This window comes from Nerophis ophidion, linkage group LG01, assembly GCF_033978795.1.
Source record: "Nerophis ophidion isolate RoL-2023_Sa linkage group LG01, RoL_Noph_v1.0, whole genome shotgun sequence".
NCBI lineage: Eukaryota > Metazoa > Chordata > Actinopteri > Syngnathiformes > Syngnathidae > Nerophis > Nerophis ophidion.
Window position 1 is genome coordinate 69,175,291 of NC_084611.1, and position 18,089 is coordinate 69,193,379.

At 42.3% G+C, this 18,089-nt stretch overlaps 20 non-coding genes across 20 annotated transcripts; 12 read left to right on the plus strand and 8 right to left on the minus strand.

Moving 5' to 3' along the window:
- Positions 1-2,371: 2,371 nt before the first annotated feature.
- On the minus strand, positions 2,372-2,444 carry trnav-aac (transfer RNA valine (anticodon AAC)). Its single transcript has one exon. It is a non-coding gene; the product is annotated as a tRNA-Val (tRNA).
- Positions 2,445-2,661: 217 nt separating this feature from the next.
- trnag-ccc (transfer RNA glycine (anticodon CCC)) lies at positions 2,662-2,732 on the plus strand. Its single transcript has one exon. It is a non-coding gene; the product is annotated as a tRNA-Gly (tRNA).
- Positions 2,733-2,953: 221 nt separating this feature from the next.
- Positions 2,954-3,027, plus strand: trnan-guu (transfer RNA asparagine (anticodon GUU)). The gene has a single exon. It is a non-coding gene; the product is annotated as a tRNA-Asn (tRNA).
- Positions 3,028-4,071: 1,044 nt separating this feature from the next.
- On the minus strand, positions 4,072-4,144 carry trnav-cac (transfer RNA valine (anticodon CAC)). Its single transcript has one exon. It is a non-coding gene; the product is annotated as a tRNA-Val (tRNA).
- A 217-nt stretch (positions 4,145-4,361) lies between these two features.
- trnag-gcc (transfer RNA glycine (anticodon GCC)) lies at positions 4,362-4,432 on the plus strand. The gene has a single exon. It is a non-coding gene; the product is annotated as a tRNA-Gly (tRNA).
- A 1,333-nt stretch (positions 4,433-5,765) lies between these two features.
- Positions 5,766-5,838, minus strand: trnav-cac (transfer RNA valine (anticodon CAC)). Its single transcript has one exon. It is a non-coding gene; the product is annotated as a tRNA-Val (tRNA).
- A 217-nt stretch (positions 5,839-6,055) lies between these two features.
- trnag-gcc (transfer RNA glycine (anticodon GCC)) lies at positions 6,056-6,126 on the plus strand. Its single transcript has one exon. It is a non-coding gene; the product is annotated as a tRNA-Gly (tRNA).
- An 829-nt stretch (positions 6,127-6,955) lies between these two features.
- Positions 6,956-7,027, plus strand: trnam-cau (transfer RNA methionine (anticodon CAU)). The gene has a single exon. It is a non-coding gene; the product is annotated as a tRNA-Met (tRNA).
- Positions 7,028-7,465: 438 nt separating this feature from the next.
- trnav-aac (transfer RNA valine (anticodon AAC)) lies at positions 7,466-7,538 on the minus strand. Its single transcript has one exon. It is a non-coding gene; the product is annotated as a tRNA-Val (tRNA).
- A 217-nt stretch (positions 7,539-7,755) lies between these two features.
- trnag-gcc (transfer RNA glycine (anticodon GCC)) lies at positions 7,756-7,826 on the plus strand. The gene has a single exon. It is a non-coding gene; the product is annotated as a tRNA-Gly (tRNA).
- Positions 7,827-9,159: 1,333 nt separating this feature from the next.
- On the minus strand, positions 9,160-9,232 carry trnav-cac (transfer RNA valine (anticodon CAC)). The gene has a single exon. It is a non-coding gene; the product is annotated as a tRNA-Val (tRNA).
- A 217-nt stretch (positions 9,233-9,449) lies between these two features.
- On the plus strand, positions 9,450-9,520 carry trnag-gcc (transfer RNA glycine (anticodon GCC)). Its single transcript has one exon. It is a non-coding gene; the product is annotated as a tRNA-Gly (tRNA).
- Positions 9,521-11,083: 1,563 nt separating this feature from the next.
- On the plus strand, positions 11,084-11,154 carry trnag-gcc (transfer RNA glycine (anticodon GCC)). The gene has a single exon. It is a non-coding gene; the product is annotated as a tRNA-Gly (tRNA).
- Positions 11,155-12,493: 1,339 nt separating this feature from the next.
- On the minus strand, positions 12,494-12,566 carry trnav-cac (transfer RNA valine (anticodon CAC)). Its single transcript has one exon. It is a non-coding gene; the product is annotated as a tRNA-Val (tRNA).
- A 217-nt stretch (positions 12,567-12,783) lies between these two features.
- trnag-ccc (transfer RNA glycine (anticodon CCC)) lies at positions 12,784-12,854 on the plus strand. Its single transcript has one exon. It is a non-coding gene; the product is annotated as a tRNA-Gly (tRNA).
- Positions 12,855-14,193: 1,339 nt separating this feature from the next.
- trnav-aac (transfer RNA valine (anticodon AAC)) lies at positions 14,194-14,266 on the minus strand. Its single transcript has one exon. It is a non-coding gene; the product is annotated as a tRNA-Val (tRNA).
- A 217-nt stretch (positions 14,267-14,483) lies between these two features.
- trnag-gcc (transfer RNA glycine (anticodon GCC)) lies at positions 14,484-14,554 on the plus strand. The gene has a single exon. It is a non-coding gene; the product is annotated as a tRNA-Gly (tRNA).
- Positions 14,555-15,893: 1,339 nt separating this feature from the next.
- On the minus strand, positions 15,894-15,966 carry trnav-cac (transfer RNA valine (anticodon CAC)). The gene has a single exon. It is a non-coding gene; the product is annotated as a tRNA-Val (tRNA).
- Positions 15,967-16,183: 217 nt separating this feature from the next.
- trnag-gcc (transfer RNA glycine (anticodon GCC)) lies at positions 16,184-16,254 on the plus strand. The gene has a single exon. It is a non-coding gene; the product is annotated as a tRNA-Gly (tRNA).
- A 1,563-nt stretch (positions 16,255-17,817) lies between these two features.
- trnag-gcc (transfer RNA glycine (anticodon GCC)) lies at positions 17,818-17,888 on the plus strand. The gene has a single exon. It is a non-coding gene; the product is annotated as a tRNA-Gly (tRNA).
- The last annotated feature ends 201 nt before the right edge of the window (positions 17,889-18,089 follow it).

The window sequence follows — 18,089 nt, forward strand, 5'->3', positions numbered from 1 at the left end:
GATGGGTAGCAGGCTAATGTGCGGACCACAATTACACAAAATGGATAAATTTGCAACTCGCACCTCAAAGGTCTGCACAGAAACAAAAATATGACGGGTCTAATCAACCAAAAAGTCAACCTAAAAGAAAATATGGTGAAGGGTATCTTGCTCTTGGATTCACGGCAGCGGTGGTGGGGGTAGAGGAGAGACGCCTGTGTGTTCTGTGTCTAAAACCGCTAGCAGCAGACAGCATGAGACCCAACAAATTAAAGAGACACCTCGAGACCACACATGATGTTCAATAAATTTGAAAATGTTGAGCTTGGCATTAGCGTTTTGTTGGGGCGATGGGGGTAGGTGGGCCTTGAAAACTAACCCCTTAGTCTAAAGTGGGGATGACAGAAAAAAAAAGTTTGAGAAGCCCTGACCTAATTGTACGGATCTCACTTTAAATGGCAAACTGATCATTTAAATGTTTTCACTTTGAATATGAAATGAGGAGTAAAATGTACAATGTACAATATTATCAATTATTTCACAATGACATGTTTTAAGGATATTGTACAGTATAATTAAATCTAAAATGAATGTGATTTTTTTTCAGGATCATTTTATTTTTAGCCAGTAAACAACTGTTATGTATCTTTTGAATTGGGTTTTCCCCTTTAAATAACAAAATTATAGAATTTTACAATATTCATTATTATTAAATATTAAATGTGCCGACTAGTTTTACGGCATACATCATCCCCCCTTTACCCATTTGTTAAAAAGACGAAAGTGGATGCAAACGCCTACGTGCTGTCAGAAAACTAAAATAAGAAGAATGGCTTTGTGCAATTACTGCTATCCTGGCACAAGTTATAAAAAAAACAAAGTTACCAAATTGTTTTCCGAGGAGACAAAAAAAAAGAAAAAGGGAGGGACAATCAAGGATCAACAATGGCACGATTTTCACTAGCTTGCGTGAGGTCAAAGACGAGAGATTTTAGACCAATGCTGCCTTGCATCTGTTCCTGCTAAACTAGTAAGTGACTTTCAATGCTCAAATCAGAATAATAATGCTAATTTTAGCTACTGGAAATTTGTGTGGTGGCAATAAATACCCACCAGCGCGATACTTCGCAGTTCCACACTGACCAACCACGCAACAAACTCAAAAGAACTGTACAAGGAAAAAACAATGCAGTGAATTCAAACTGCAAATATAAGGTTTGAGTAAAATATGTAGGTTGGTGTGAATGTTGTCCGTCTATCTATGTTGACCCTGCAATGAGGTGGTGACTTGTCCAGGGTGTACACCTCCTTCCGCCCGATTTTAGCTGAGATAGGCCCCAGCGCCCCCCGCGACCCCAAAAGGGAATAAGCGGTAGAAAATGGATGTAGGTTCCTACTGTGGAAAGTTCAGTAATACAGAATCATTGTGGCATTATCGTGTCAGTTTGACGCTATATGCGCTAGTCCTCATGGTAAATGTGGGTTTCCTTTTGGGAAAACGCCATCGCTTTGGTTCACTGGTGCGGCCAATATTAACCAAAACTGAAAGTTCTTAAGTGGGGCTTTAAGTAGAGTTTATAAATCTTGTATCTGTGCCACATATAGCCTTATTTCAGTGTCAACAGTCTCCAGCTTACTTGCTACAAAGTTTTGGCTCTGCCCATCCCTGTGCAGTTATTGGACCGACATTTTTAATACTTTGTCTGTTGTAATTAACCACTAGGCCTTCTTTGCTTTTATTTGTTGTTGTATCTTTACGTCAGCAATTGGGACTTTTTGAATGAAATTGTCTGTGGCTCCATGTTAACGAAGTTGCCTGTACTATTTGACTGATGCATTTTATTGATTGATTTATTATTTTTCTTTCTTTTTCGTTTTGTGTGTCTTGTTTTTTAGGGGGAAAGGAACATTTAAATAACCCAGAGGTCGATGGATCGAAACCATCCTCTGCTAAGGTTTAGGTTTCAGGTGAATCTTTGACTGATTCTTGTATTGAAACAAAGGCCAACACCCATTCATCCCACAGCTGTCTTCTCTAACTCTTTGGGAATTACATTTATGATTCCTGCTAAGGTGAGAGTTTAAACATCTTATAAGTCAATCTCAACAGTACAGTTACAATCCATCCAACGCCCGGAGAATACAGTGACTTGAATGAATGACAGATTTCACTGGTTTGTGCATGACATTCTCATGGAACCCAGCATTCATGATGTTGAAGCCTGAGGTCTGCCTATATGAGAGCCCTCTAAATTTGGTGTTGTGTGTGCTCAGCTGAACATGAGCTGATCAGGTATGTTGCAAACTACTTCATGATAAAAACACAGGACCTTGCTATTATTTATTTCCCGGTTTATGTATAAAGGTAAGAAGTAAAGTCAAAAAAAAGGCTTGTTTCCACCCTGTTTCAAACAGGGGACCCTTCGCGTGTTAGGCGAATGTGATAACCACTACACCATGGAAACTGCTGCAAGAACACACCTTTGTCAAGACTCACAAGTTGATATTCGGCCGATGGAAAACATGTGGCTCGCAAGTCTCATTGCTGTTATTAACTGCATTGCATTTCTTGCCTTTTGTGGATGTTGTTATATCCCTTGTGCACGTAGAATGTGTTCCACTTCGTAGCATTTCAAACGCTCTTCCTCTTAACCGAGTTCATGAACCGACATTGTTATGCAGGCATTGGTGGTTCAGTGGTAGAATTCTCGCTTCCCATGCGGGAGACCCGGGTCCGATTCCCGGCTAATTCATCTATTGCTTTTTTTAGATTTTAAATAATATTCATAAGGGACAAAAGCGATTTTTGTGACAACCGCAAGACACAGGCATTCCACTCAGAAGGCATATTGGACTTACCGAAGACTGAAGTGGAGTACTCCAAGTTACTCCCATCCAAAGACAATGACATTGGGCCATCGTAAAAAGATATTTTCTAATAATTGGGGGAGTAATGAATCAAGTTTAGAAGTCAGTCTCTGTTGCGCAATTGGTCAGCGCGCTCAGCTGTTAACTGAGAGGACGGGGGTTCAAGCCCACCCAGGGACGACACTTTGCCACGAGCACAGTTTGAGGGGTTTCTTGTACAACCCGTGTGCTTCTCTAAATTGGCACAATTGTTTTGAGATAAAACGTGTGCCGCGTTTGCAACCGTGCTTGTTTAAAATACTGATAATCAATGCTCTCCCCTCAAATTGGGGATACGTTGAGCATAGGGTTATAGGCATCAAGTTGAAATCCATGATGTTCCAGGCGCTGTAGCTGTCAGTCAAGATGCCTGTTTGTTAAACGGGAGATGTTTGGCTGAAATCCTGTCAGTGTCTTGGTGTTTTTTCTGTATCACTATCTCAGTTTTTTCCTAAACCACGTGAATGTGGGCCTAAATTCTATTCGTTTTGAATGAAATCCCAATGGATCCACAGAGTTTGATATTGACTACAATTTCTTAATAAGAAATGCCATTTTAAATGTGGACGAAACCAGCACTCAGAAATAAACACGACTTCAGTTGGGTTCCAAATCACTTTGTTACTAGTAGTTTGTCTGGATACTAACCAGGGTAAGCCTTGTTAGGTTTAAGACAGCAGAGTGGCGCAGCGGGAGCGTGCTGGGCCCATAACCCAGAGGTTGATGGATCGAAACCATCCTCTGCTAAGGTTTAGGTTTCAGGTGAATCTTTGACTGATTCTTGTATTGAAACAAAGGCCAACACCCATTCAGCCCACAGCTGTCTTCTCTAACTCTTTGGGAATTACATTTATGATTCCTGCTAAGGTGAGAGTTTAAACATCTTATAAGTCAATCTCAACAGTACAGTTACAATCCATCCAACGCCCGGAGAATACAGTGACTTGAATGAATGACAGATTTCACTGGTTTGTGCATGACATTCTCATGGAACCCAGCATTCATGATGTTGAAGCCTGAGGTCTGCCTATATGAGAACCCTCTAAATTTGGTGTTGTGTGTACTCAGCTGAACATGAGCTGATCAGGTATGTTGCAAACTACTTCATGATAAAAACACAGGACCTTGCTATTATTTATTTCCCGGTTTATGTATAAAGGTAAGAAGTAAAGTCAAAAAAAGGCTTGTTTCCACCCTGTTTCGAACAGGGGACCTTTGGCGTGTGAGGCGAATGTGATAACCACTACACCATGGAAACTGCTGCATGAACACACCTTTGTCAAGACTTACAAGTTGATATTCGGCCGATGGAAAACATGTGGCTCGCAAGTCTCATTGCTGTTATTAGCTGCATTGCATTTCTTGCCTTTTGTGGATGTTGTTATATCCCTTGTGCACGTAGAATGTGTTCAACGTCGTAGCATTTCAAACGCTCTTCCTCTTAACCGAGTTCATGAACAAAAGTTGTTATGCAGGCATTGGTGGTTCAGTGGAAGAATTCTCGCTTGCCATGCGGGAGACCCGGGTCCGATTCCCGGCCAATGCATCTGTTACTTTTTTTAGATTTTAAATAATATTCATAAGGGACAAAAGCAATGTTTGTGACAACCGCAAGACACAGGCATTCCACTCAGAAGGCATATTGGACTCACCAAAGACTGAAGCAGAGTACTACAAGTTACTCCCATCCAAAGACAATGACATTGGGCCATCGTAACAAGAGATTTTCTAATAATTGGGGGAGTAATGAATCAAATTTAATAGTCACTTTCTGCGGCGCAATTGGTCAACGCGCTCGGCTGTTAACTGAGAGGATAGTTGTTCAAGCCCACCCAGGGACGATGCTTTGCCACGAGCACAATTTGAGGGTTTTCTTGTACAGCCCGTGTCCTTCTCTAAATTGGCACAATAGCTTCGAGATAAAACGTGTGCCACGTTTGCAACCGTGCTTGTTTAAAACAGTGATAATCAATGCTCTCCCCTCAAATTGGCTATCCGTTGAGTATAGGGTTATAGGCATCAAGTTGAAATCCATGATGTTCCAGGCGCTGTAGCTGTCAGTCAAGAAGCCTGTTTGTTAAACGGGAGATGTTTGGCTGAAATCCTGTCAGTGTCTCGGTGTTTTTTCTGTATCACTTTCTCAGTTTGTTCTCAAACCACATGAATGTGGGCCTAACTTCTATTCGTTTTGAATGAAATCCCAATGGATCCACATAGTTTGATGTTGACTACAATTTCTTAATAAGAAATGCCATTTTAAATGTGGACAAAACCAGCACTCAGAAATAAACACGACTTCAGTTGGGTTCCAAATCACTTTACTAGTAGTTTGTCTGGATACTAATCAGAGTAAGCCCTGTTAGGCTTAAGACAGCAGAGTGGCGCAGCGGGAGCGTGCTGGGCCCATAACCCAGAGGTCGATGGATCGAAACCATCCTCTGCTAAGGATTAGGTTTCAGGTGAATCTTTGACTGATTCTTGTATTGAAACAAAGGCCTACACCCATTCAGCCCACAGCTGTCTTTAACGCTTTGGGAATTACATTTATGATTCCTGCTAAGGTGAGAGTTTAAACATCTTATAAGTCAATCTCAATAGTACAGTTACAATCCAGCCAACGCCCGGAGAATACAGTGACTTGAATGAATGACAGATTTCACTGGTTTGTGCATGACATTTCCATGGAACCCAGCATTCATGATGTTGAAGCCTGAGGTCTGCCTATATGAGAACCCTCTAAATTTGGTGTTGTGTGTGCTCAGCTGAACATGAGCTGATCAGGTATGTTGCAAACTACTTCATGATAAAAACACAGGACCTTGCTATTATTTATTTCCCGGTCTATGTATAAAGGTAAGAAGTGAAGTCAAAAAAAGGCTTGTTTCCACCCTGTTTCGAACAGGGGACCTTTCGCGTGTGAGGCGAATGTGATAACCACTACACCATGGAAACTGCTGCAAGAACACACCTTTGTCAAGACTTACAAGTTGATATTCGGCCGATGGAAAACATGTGGCTCGCAAGTCTCATTGCTGTTAGTAGCTGCATTGCATTTCTTGCCTTTTGTGGATGTTGTTATATCCCTTGTGCACGTAGAATGTGCTCCACTTCGTAGCATTTCAAACGCTCTTCCTCTTAACTGAGTTCATGAACAAACGTTGTTATGCAGGCATTGGTGGTTCAGTGGAAGAATTCTCGCTTGCCATGCGGGAGACCCGGGTCCGATTCCCGGCCAATGCATCTGTTGCTTTTTTTAGATTTTAAATAATATTCATAAGGGACAAAAGCAATGTTTGTGACAACCGCAAGACACAGGCATTGCACTCAGAAGGCATATTGGACTCACCAAAGACTGAAGCAGAGTACTCCAAGTTACTCCCATCCAAAGACAATGACATTGGGCCATCGTAACAAGAGATTTTCTAATAATTGGGGGAGTAATGAATCAAATTCAAAAGTCAGTCTCTGCGGCGCAATTGGTCAGCGCGCTCGGCTGTTAACTGAGAGGATAGTTATTCAAGCCCACCCAGGGACGATGCTTTGCCACGAGCACAATTTGAGGGTTTTCTTGTACAGCCCGTGTCCTTCTCTAAATTGGCACAATAGTTTCGAGATAAAACGTGTGCCACGTTTGCAACCGTGCGTGTTTAAAATAGTTATAATCAATGCTCTCCCCTCAAATTGGCTATCCGTTGAGTATAGGGTTATAGGCATTAAGTTGAAATCCATGATGTTCCAAGTGCTGTAGCTGTCAGTCAAGATGCCTGTTTGTTAAACTGGAGATGTTTGGCTGAAATCCTGTCAGTGTCTTGGTGTTTTTTCTGTATCACTTTCTCAGTTTGTTCTCAAACCACATGAATGTGGGCCTAACTTCTATTCGTTTTGAATGAAATCCCAATGGATCCACAGAGTTTGACGTTTACTACAATTTCTTAATAAGAAATGCCATTTTAAATGTGGACAAAACCAGCACTCAGAAATAAACACGACTTCAGTTGGGTTCCAAATCACTTTGTTACTAGTAGTTTGTCTGGATACTAACCAGAGTAAGCCCGTTTGGGCTTAAGACAGCAGAGTGGCGCAGCGGGAGCGCGCTGGGCCCATAACCCAGAGGTCGATGGATCGAAACCATCCTCTGCTAAGGTTTAGGTTTCAGGTGAATCTTTGACTGATTCGTGTATTGAAATAAAGGCGAACACCCATTCAGCCCACAGCTGTCTTCTCTAATTCTTTGGGAATTACATTTATGATTCCTGCTAAGGTGAGAGTTTAAACATCTTATAAGTCAATCTCAACAGTACAGTTACAATCCATCCAACGCCCGGAGAATACAGTGACTTGAATGAATGACAGATTTCACTGGTTTGTGCGTGACATTTCCACGGAACCCAGCCTTCATGATCTTGAAGCCTGAGGTCTGCCTATATGAGAACCCTCTAAATTTGGTGTTGTGTGTGCTCAGCTGAACATGAGCTGATCAGGTATGTTGCAAACTACTTCATGATAAAAACACAGGACCTTGCTATTATTTATTTCCCGGTTTATGTATAAAGGTAAGAAGTAAAGTCAAAAAAAGGCTTGTTTCCACTCTGTTTCGAACAGGGGACCTTTCGCGTGTTAGGCGAATGTGATAACCACTACACCATGGAAACTGCTGCAAGAACTCACCTTTGTCAAGACTTACAAGTTGATATTCGGCCGATGGAAAACATGTGGCTCGCAAGTCTCATTGCTGTTAGTAGCTGCATTGCATTTCTTGCCTTTTGTGGATGTTGTTATATCCCTTGTGCACGTAGAATGTGTTCCACGTCGTAGCATTTCAAACGCTCTTCCTCTTAACCGAGTTCATGAACAAAAGTTGTTATGCAGGCATTGGTGGTTCAGTGGAAGAATTCTCGCTTGCCATGCGGGAGACCCGGGTCCGATTCCCAGCCAATGCATCTGTTACTTTTTTTAGATTTTAAATAATATTCATAAGGGACAAAAGCAATGTTTGTGACAACCGCAAGACACAGGCATTCCACTCAGAAGGCATATTGGACTCACCAAAGACTGAAGCAGAGTACTACAAGTTACTCCCATCCAAAGACAATGACATTGGGCCATCGTAACAAGAGATTTTCTAATAATTGGGGGAGTAATGAATCAAATTTAATAGTCACTTTCTGCGGCGCAATTGGTCAGCGCGCTCGGCTGTTAACTGAGAGGATAGTTGTTCAAGCCCACCCAGGGACGACACTTTGCCACGAGCACAATTTGAGGGTTTTCTTGTACAGCCCGTGTCCTTCTCTAAATTGGCACAATAGCTTCGAGATAAAACGTGTGCCACGTTTGCAACCGTGCTTGTTTAAAGTAGTGATAATCAATGCTCTCCCCTCAAATTGGCTATCCGTTGAGTATAGGGTTATAGGCATCAAGTTGAAATCCATGATGTTCCAGGCGCTGTAGCTGTCAGTCAAGATGCCTGTTTGTTAAACGGGAGATGTTTGGCTGAAATCCTGTCAGTGTCTCGGTGTTTTTTCTGTATCACTTTCTCAGTTTGTTCTCAAACCACATGAATGTGGGCCTAACTTCTATTCGTTTTGAATGAAATCCCAATGGATCCACATAGTTTGATGTTGACTACAATTTCTTAATAAGAAATGCCATTTTAAATGTGGACAAAACCAGCACTCAGAAATAAACACGACTTCAGTTGGGTTCCAAATCACTTTACTAGTAGTTTGTCTGGATACTAATCAGAGCTAGCCCTGTTAGGCTTAAGACAGCAGAGTGGCGCAGCGGGAGCGTGCTGGGCCCATAACCCAGAGGTCGATGGATCGAAACCATCCTCTGCTAAGGATTAGGTTTCAGGTGAATCTTTGACTGATTCTTGTATTGAAACAAAGGCCTACACCCATTCAGCCCACAGCTGTCTTTAACTCTTTGGGAATTACATTTATGATTCCTGCTAAGGTGAGAGTTTAAACATCTTATAAGTCAATCTCAATAGTACAGTTACAATCCAGCCAACGCCCGGAGAATACAGTGACTTGAATGAATGACAGATTTCACTGGTTTGTGCATGACATTTCCATGGAACCCAGCATTCATGATGTTGAAGCCTGAGGTCTGCCTATATGAGAACCCTCTAAATTTGGTGTTGTGTGTGCTCAGCTGAACATGAGCTGATCAGGTATGTTGCAAACTACTTCATGATAAAAACACAGGACCTTGCTATTATTTATTTCCCGGTCTATGTATAAAGGTAAGAAGTGAAGTCAAAAAAAGGCTTGTTTCCACCCTGTTTCGAACAGGGGACCTTTCGCGTGTGAGGCGAATGTGATAACCACTACACCATGGAAACTGCTGCAAGAACACACCTTTGTCAAGACTTACAAGTTGATATTCGGCCGATGGAAAACATGTGGCTCGCAAGTCTCATTGCTGTTATTAACTGCATTGCATTTCTTGCCTTTTGTGGATGTTGTTATATCCCTTGTGCACGTAGAATGTGCTCCACTTCGTAGCATTTCAAACGCTCTTCCTCTTAACTGAGTTCATGAACAAACGTTGTTATGCAGGCATTGGTGGTTCAGTGGAAGAATTCTCGCTTGCCATGCGGGAGACCCGGGTCAGATTCCCGGCCAATGCATCTGTTGCTTTTTTTAGATTTAAAATAATATTCATAAGGGACAAAAGCAATGTTTGTGACAACCGCAAGACACAGGCATTGCACTCAGAAGGCATATTGGACTCACCAAAGACTGAAGCAGAGTACTCCAAGTTACTCCCATCCAAAGACAATGACATTGGGCCATCGTAACAAGAGATTTTCTAATAATTGGGGGAGTAATGAATCAAATTCAAAAGTCAGTCTCTGCGGCGCAATTGGTCAGCGCGCTCGGCTGTTAACTGAGAGGATAGTTGTTCAAGCCCACCCAGGGACGATGCTTTGCCACGAGCACAATTTGAGGGTTTTCTTGTACAGCCCGTGTCCTTCTCTAAATTGGCACAATAGTTTCGAGATAAAACGTGTGCCACGTTTGCAACCGTGCGTGTTTAAAATAGTGATAATCAATGCTCTCCCCTCAAATTGGCTATCCGTTGAGTATAGGGTTATAGGCATTAAGTTGAAATCCATGATGTTCCAAGTGCTGTAGCTGTCAGTCAAGATGCCTGTTTGTTAAACTGGAGATGTTTGGCTGAAATCCTGTCAGTGTCTTGGTGTTTTTTCTGTATCACTTTCTCAGTTTGTTCTCAAACCACATGAATGTGGGCCTAACTTCTATTCGTTTTGAATGAAATCCCAATGGATCCACAGAGTTTGACGTTGACTACAATTTCTTAATAAGAAATGCCATTTTAAATGTGGACAAAACCAGCACTCAGAAATAAACACGACTTCAGTTGGGTTCCAAATCACTTTGTTACTAGTAGTTTGTCTGGATACTAACCAGAGTATGCCCGTTTGGGCTTAAGACAGCAGAGTGGCGCAGCGGGAGCGTGCTGGGCCCATAACCCAGAGGTCGATGGATCGAAACCATCCTCTGCTAAGGTTTAGGTTTCAGGTGAATCTTTGACTGATTCGTGTATTGAAATAAAGGCGAACACCCATTCAGCCCACAGCTGTCTTCTCTAATTCTTTGGGAATTACATTTATGATTCCTGCTAAGGTGAGAGTTTAAACATCTTATAAGTCAATCTCAACAGTACAGTTACAATCCATCCAACGCCCGGAGAATACAGTGACTTGAATGAATGACAGATTTCACTGGTTTGTGCATGACATTTCCATGGAACCCAGCATTCATGATGTTGAAGCCTGCGGTCTGCCTGTATGAGAACCCTCTAAATTTGGTGTTGTGTGTGCTCAGCTGAACATGAGCTGATCAGGTATGTTGCAAACTACTTCATGATAAAAACACAGGACCTTCCCTGTTTCGAACAGTGGACCTTTCGCGTGTGAGGCGAATGTAATAACCACTACACCATGGAAACTGCTGCAAGAACACACCTTTGTCAAGACTTACAAGTTGATATTCGGCCGATGGAAAACATGTGGCTCGCAAGTCTCATTGCTGTTATTAACTGCATTGCATTTCTCTCCTTTTGTGGATTTTGTTATATCCCTTGTGCACGTAGAATGTGCTCCACTTCGTAGCATTTCAAACGCTCTTCCTCTTAACTGAGTTCATGAACAAACGTTGTTATGCAGGCATTGATGGTTCAGTGGAAGAATTCTCGCTTGCCATGCGGGAGACCCGGGTCCGATTCCCGGCCAATGCATCTGTTGCTTTTTTTAGATTTTAAATAATATTCATAAGGGACAAAAGCAATGTTTGTGACAACCGCAAGACACAGGCATTGCACTCAGAAGGCATATTGGACTCACCAAAGACTGAAGCAGAGTACTCCAAGTTACTCCCATCCAAAGACAATGACATTGGGCCATCGTAACAAGAGATTTTCTAATAATTGGGGGAGTAAAGAATCAAATTCAAAAGTCAGTCTCTGCGGCGCAATTGGTCAGCGCGCTCGGCTGTTAACTGAGAGGATAGTTGTTCAAGCCCACCCAGGGACGATGCTTTGCCACGAGCACAATTTGAGGGTTTTCTTGTACAGCCCGTGTCCTTCTCTAAATTGGCACAATAGTTTCGAGATAAAACGTGTGCCACGTTTGCAACCGTGCTTGTTTAAAATACTGATAATCAATGCTCTCCCCTCAAATTGGCTATACGTTGAGTATAGGGTTATAGGCATCAAGTTGAAATCCATGATGTTCCAGGCGCTGTAGCTGTCAGTCAAGATGCCTGTTTGTTAAACGGGAGATGTTTGGCTGAAATCCTGTCAGTGTCTTGGTGTTTTTTCTGTATCACTTTCTCAGTTTTTTCCTAAACCACGTGAATGTGGGCCTAACCTCTATTCGTTTTGAATGAAATCCCAATGGATCCACAGAGTTTGATGTTTACTACAATTTCTTAATAAGAAATGCCATTTTAAATGTGGACAAAACCAGCACTCAGAAATAAACACGACTTCAGTTGGGTTCCAAATCACTTTGTTACTAGTAGTTTGTCTGGATACTAACCAGGGTAAGCCTTGTTAGGTTTAAGACAGCAGAGTGGCGCAGCGGGAGAGTGCTGGGCCCATAACCCAGAGGTTGATGGATCGAAACCATCCTCTGCTAAGGTTTAGGTTTCAGGTGAATCTTTGACTGATTCTTGTATTGAAACAAAGGCCAACACCCATTCAGCCCACAGCTGTCTTCTCTAACTCTTTGGGAATTACATTTATGATTCCTGCTAAGGTGAGAGTTTAAACATCTTATAAGTCAATCTCAACAGTACAGTTACAATCCATCCAACGCCCGGAGAATACAGTGACTTGAATGAATGACAGATTTCACTGGTTTGTGCATGACATTCTCATGGAACCCAGCATTCATGATGTTGAAGCCTGAGGTCTGCCTATATGAGAACCCTCTAAATTTGGTGTTGTGTGTACTCAGCTGAACATGAGCTGATCAGGCATGTTGCAAACTACTTCATGATAAAAACACAGGACCTTGCTATTATTTATTTCCCGGTTTATGTATAAAGGTAAGAAGTAAAGTCAAAAAGAGGCTTGTTTCCACCCTGTTTCGGACAGGGGACCTTTCGCGTGTGAGGCGAATGTGATAACCACTACACCATGGAAACTGCTGCATGAACACACCTTTGTCAAGACTTACAATTTGATATTCGGCCGATGGAAAACATGTGGCTCGCAAGTCTCATTGCTGTTATTAGCTGCATTGCATTTCTTGCCTTTTGTGGATGTTGTTATATCCCTTGTGCACGTAGAATGTGTTCAACGTCGTAGCATTTCAAACGCTCTTCCTCTTAACCGAGTTCATGAACCAACATTGTTATGCAGGCATTGGTGGTTCAGTGGTAGAATTCTCGCTTCCCATGCGGGAGACCCGGGTCCGATTCCCGGCGAATGCATCTGTTGCTTTTTTTAGATTTTAAATAATATTCATAAGGGACAAAAGCAATGTTTGTGACAACCGCAAGACACAGGCATTGCACTCAGAAGGCATATTGGACTCACCAAAGACTGAAGCAGAGTACTCCAAGTTACTCCCATCCAAAGACAATGACATTGGGCCATCGTAACAAGAGATTTTCTAATAATTGGGGGAGTAATGAATCAAATTTAAAAGTCAGTCTCTGCGGCGCAATTGGTCAGCGCGCTCGACTGTTAACTGAGAGGATAGTTGTTCAAGCCCACCCAGGGACGATGCTTTTCCACGAGCACAATTTGAGGGTTTTCTTGTACAGCCCGTGTCCTTCTCTAAATTGGCACAATAGTTTCGAGATAAAACGTGTGCCACGTTTGCAACCGTGCTTGTTTAAAATAGTTATAATCAATGCTCTCCCCTCAAATTGGCTATCCGTTGAGTATAGGGTTATAGCCATCAAGTTGAAATCCATGATGTTCCAGGCGCTGTAGCTGTCAGTCAAGATGCCTGTTTGTTAAACGGGAGATGTTTGGCTGAAATCCTGTCAGTGTCTTGGTGTTTTTTCTGTATCACTTTCTCAGTTTGTTCTCAAACCACATGAATGTGGGCCTAACTTCTATTCGTTTTGAATGAAATCCCAATGGATCCACAGAGTTTGATGTTGACTACAATTTCTTAATAAGAAATGCCATTTTAAATGTGGACAAAACCAGCACTCAGAAATAAACACGACTTCAGTTGGGTTCCAAATCACTTTGTTACTAGTAGTTTGTCTGGATACTAACCAAAGTAAGCCCTTTTAGGCTTAAGACAGCAGAGTGGCCAAGCGGGAGCGTGCTGGGCCCCTAACCCAGAGGTAGATGGATCGAAACCATCATCTGCTAAGGTTTTGGTTTCAGGTGAATCTTTGACTGATTCATGTATTGAAACAAAGGGCAACACCCATTCAGCCCACAGCTGTCTTCTCTAACTCTTTGGGAATTACATTTATGATTCCTGCTAAGGTGAGAGTTTAAACATCTTATAAGTCTATCTCAACAGTACAGTTACAATCCATCCAACGCCCGGAGAATACAGTGACTTGAATGAATGACAGATTTCACTGGTTTGTGCATGACATTTCCACGGAACCCAGCCTTCATGATCTTGAAGCCTGAGGTCTGCCTATATGAGAACCCTCTAAATTTGGTGTTGTGTGTGCTCAGCTGAACATGAGCTGATCAGGTATGTTGCAAACTACTTCATGATAAAAACACAGGACCTTGCTATTATTTATTTCCCGGTTTATGTATAAAGGTAAGAAGTAAAGTCAAAAAAAGGCTTGTTTCCACTCTGTTTCGAACAGGGGACCTTTCGCGTGTTAGGCGAATGTGATTACCACTACACCATGGAAACTGCTGCAAGAACTCACCTTTGTCAAGACTTACAAGTTGATATTCGGCCGATGGAAAACATGTGGCTCGCAAGTCTCATTGCTGTTATTAACTGCATTGCATTTCTTGCCTTTTGTGGATGTTGTTATATCCCTTGTGCACGTAGAATGTGCTCCACTTCGTAGCATTTCAAACGCTCTTCCTCTTAACTGAGTTCATGAACAAACGTTGTTATGCAGGCATTGGTGGTTCAGTGGAAGAATTCTCGCTTGCCATGCGGGAGACCCGGGTCCGATTCCCGGCCAATGCATCTGTTGCTTTTTTTAGATTTTAAATAATATTCATAAGGGACAAAAGCAATGTTAGTGACAACCGCAAGACACAGGCATTGCACTCAGAAGGCATATTGGACTCACCAAAGACTGAAGCAGAGTACTCCAAGTTACTCCCATCCAAAGACAATGACATTGGGCCATCGTAACAAGAGATTTTCTAATAATTGGGGGAGTAATGAATCAAATTCAAAAGTAAGTCTCTGCGGCGCAATTGGTCAGCGCGCTCGGCTGTTAACTGAGAGGATAGTTGTTCAAGCCCACCCAGGGACGATGCTTTGCCACGAGCACAATTTGAGGGTTTTCTTGTACAGCCCGTGTCCTTCTCTAAATTGGCACAATATTTTCGAGATAAAACGTGTGCCACGTTTGCAACCGTGCGTGTTTAAAATAGTTATAATCAATGCTCTCCCCTCAAATTGGCTATCCGTTGAGTATAGGGTTATAGGCATTAAGTTGAAATCCATGATGTTCCAAGTGCTGTAGCTGTCAGTCAAGATGCCTGTTTGTTAAACTGGAGATGTTTGGCTGAAATCCTGTCAGTGTCTTGGTGTTTTTTCTGTATCACTTTCTCAGTTTGTTCTCAAACCACATGAATGTGGACCTAACTTCTATTCGTTTTGAATGAAATCCCAATGGATCCACAGAGTTTGACGTTTACTACAATTTCTTAATAAGAAATGCCATTTTAAATGTGGACAAAACCAGCACTCAGAAATAAACACGACTTCAGTTGGGTTCCAAATCACTTTGTTACTAGTAGTTTGTCTGGATACTAACCAGAGTAAGCCCGTTTGGGCTTAAGACAGCAGAGTGGCGCAGCGGGAGCGTGCTGGGCCCATAACCCAGAGGTCGATGGATCGAAACCATCCTCTGCTAAGGTTTAGGTTTCAGGTGAATCTTTGACTGATTCGTGTATTGAAATAAAGGCGAACACCCATTCAGCCCACAGCTGTCTTCTCTAATTCTTTGGGAATTACATTTATGATTCCTGCTAAGGTGAGAGTTTAAACATCTTATAAGTCAATCTCAACAGTACAGTTACAATCCATCCAACGCCCGGAGAATACAGTGACTTGAATGAATGACAGATTTCACTGGTTTGTGCATGACATTTCCATGGAACCCAGCATTCATGATGTTGAAGCCTGAGGTCTGCCTATATGAGAACCCTCTAAATTTGGTGTTGTGTGTGCTCAGCTGAACATGAGCTGATCAGGTATGTTGCAAACTACTTCATGATAAAAACACAGGACCTTGCTATTATTTATTTCCCGGTCTATGTATAAAGGTAAGAAGTGAAGTCAAAAAAAGGCTTGTTTCCACCCTGTTTCGAACAGGGGACCTTTCGCGTGTGAGGCGAATGTGATAACCACTACACCATGGAAACTGCTGCAAGAACACACCTTTGTCAAGACTTACAAGTTGATATTCGGCCGATGGAAAACATGTGGCTCGCAAGTCTCATTGCTGTTATTAACTGCATTGCATTTCTTGCCTTTTGTGGATGTTGTTATATCCCTTGTGCACGTAGAATGTGCTCCACTTCGTAGCATTTCAAACGCTCTTCCTCTTAACTGAGTTCATGAACAAACGTTGTTATGCAGGCATTGGTGGTTCAGTGGAAGAATTCTCGCTTGCCATGCGGGAGACCCGGGTCAGATTCCCGGCCAATGCATCTGTTGCTTTTTTTAGATTTAAAATAATATTCATAAGGGACAAAAGCAATGTTTGTGACAACCGCAAGACACAGGCATTGCACTCAGAAGGCATATTGGACTCACCAAAGACTGAAGCAGAGTACTCCAAGTTACTCCCATCCAAAGACAATGACATTGGGCCATCGTAACAAGAGATTTTCTAATAATTGGGGGAGTAATGAATCAAATTCAAAAGTCAGTCTCTGCGGCGCAATTGGTCAGCGCGCTCGGCTGTTAACTGAGAGGATAGTTGTTCAAGCCCACCCAGGGACGATGCTTTGCCACGAGCACAATTTGAGGGTTTTCTTGTACAGCCCGTGTCCTTCTCTAAATTGGCACAATAGTTTCGAGATAAAACGTGTGCCACGTTTGCAACCGTGCGTGTTTAAAATAGTGATAATCAATGCTCTCCCCTCAAATTGGCTATCCGTTGAGTATAGGGTTATAGGCATTAAGTTGAAATCCATGATGTTCCAAGTGCTGTAGCTGTCAGTCAAGATGCCTGTTTGTTAAACTGGAGATGTTTGGCTGAAATCCTGTCAGTGTCTTGGTGTTTTTTCTGTATCACTTTCTCAGTTTGTTCTCAAACCACATGAATGTGGGCCTAACTTCTATTCGTTTTGAATGAAATCCCAATGGATCCACAGAGTTTGACGTTGACTACAATTTCTTAATAAGAAATGCCATTTTAAATGTGGACAAAACCAGCACTCAGAAATAAACACGACTTCAGTTGGGTTCCAAATCACTTTGTTACTAGTAGTTTGTCTGGATACTAACCAGAGTATGCCCGTTTGGGCTTAAGACAGCAGAGTGGCGCAGCGGGAGCGTGCTGGGCCCATAACACAGAGGTCGATGGATCGAAACCATCCTCTGCTAAGGTTTAGGTTTCAGGTGAATCTTTGACTGATTCGTGTATTGAAATAAAGGCGAACACCCATTCAGCCCACAGCTGTCTTCTCTAATTCTTTGGGAATTACATTTATGATTCCTGCTAAGGTGAGAGTTTAAACATCTTATAAGTCAATCTCAACAGTACAGTTACAATCCATCCAACGCCCGGAGAATACAGTGACTTGAATGAATGACAGATTTCACTGGTTTGTGCATGACATTTCCATGGAACCCAGCATTCATGATGTTGAAGCCTGCGGTCTGCCTGTATGAGAACCCTCTAAATTTGGTGTTGTGTGTGCTCAGCTGAACATGAGCTGATCAGGTATGTTGCAAACTACTTCATGATAAAAACACAGGACCTTCCCTGTTTCGAACAGGGGACCTTTCGCGTGTGAGGCGAATGTAATAACCACTACACCATGGAAACTGCTGCAAGAACACACCTTTGTCAAGACTTACAAGTTGATATTCGGCCGATGGAAAACATGTGGCTCGCAAGTCTCATTGCTGTTATTAACTGCATTGCATTTCTCTCCTTTTGTGGATTTTGTTATATCCCTTGTGCACGTAGAATGTGCTCCACTTCGTAGCATTTCAAACGCTCTTCCTCTTAACCGAGTTCATGAACAAACGTTGTTATGCAGGCATTGATGGTTCAGTGGAAGAATTCTCGCTTGCCATGCGGGAGACCCGGGTCCGATTCCCGGCCAATGCATCTGTTGCTTTTTTTAGATTTTAAATAATATTCATAAGGGACAAAAGCAATGTTTGTGACAACCGCAAGACACAGGCATTGCACTCAGAAGGCATATTGGACTCACCAAAGACTGAAGCAGAGTACTCCAAGTTACTCCCATCCAAAGACAATGACATTGGGCCATCGTAACAAGAGATTTTCTAATAATTGGGGGAGTAA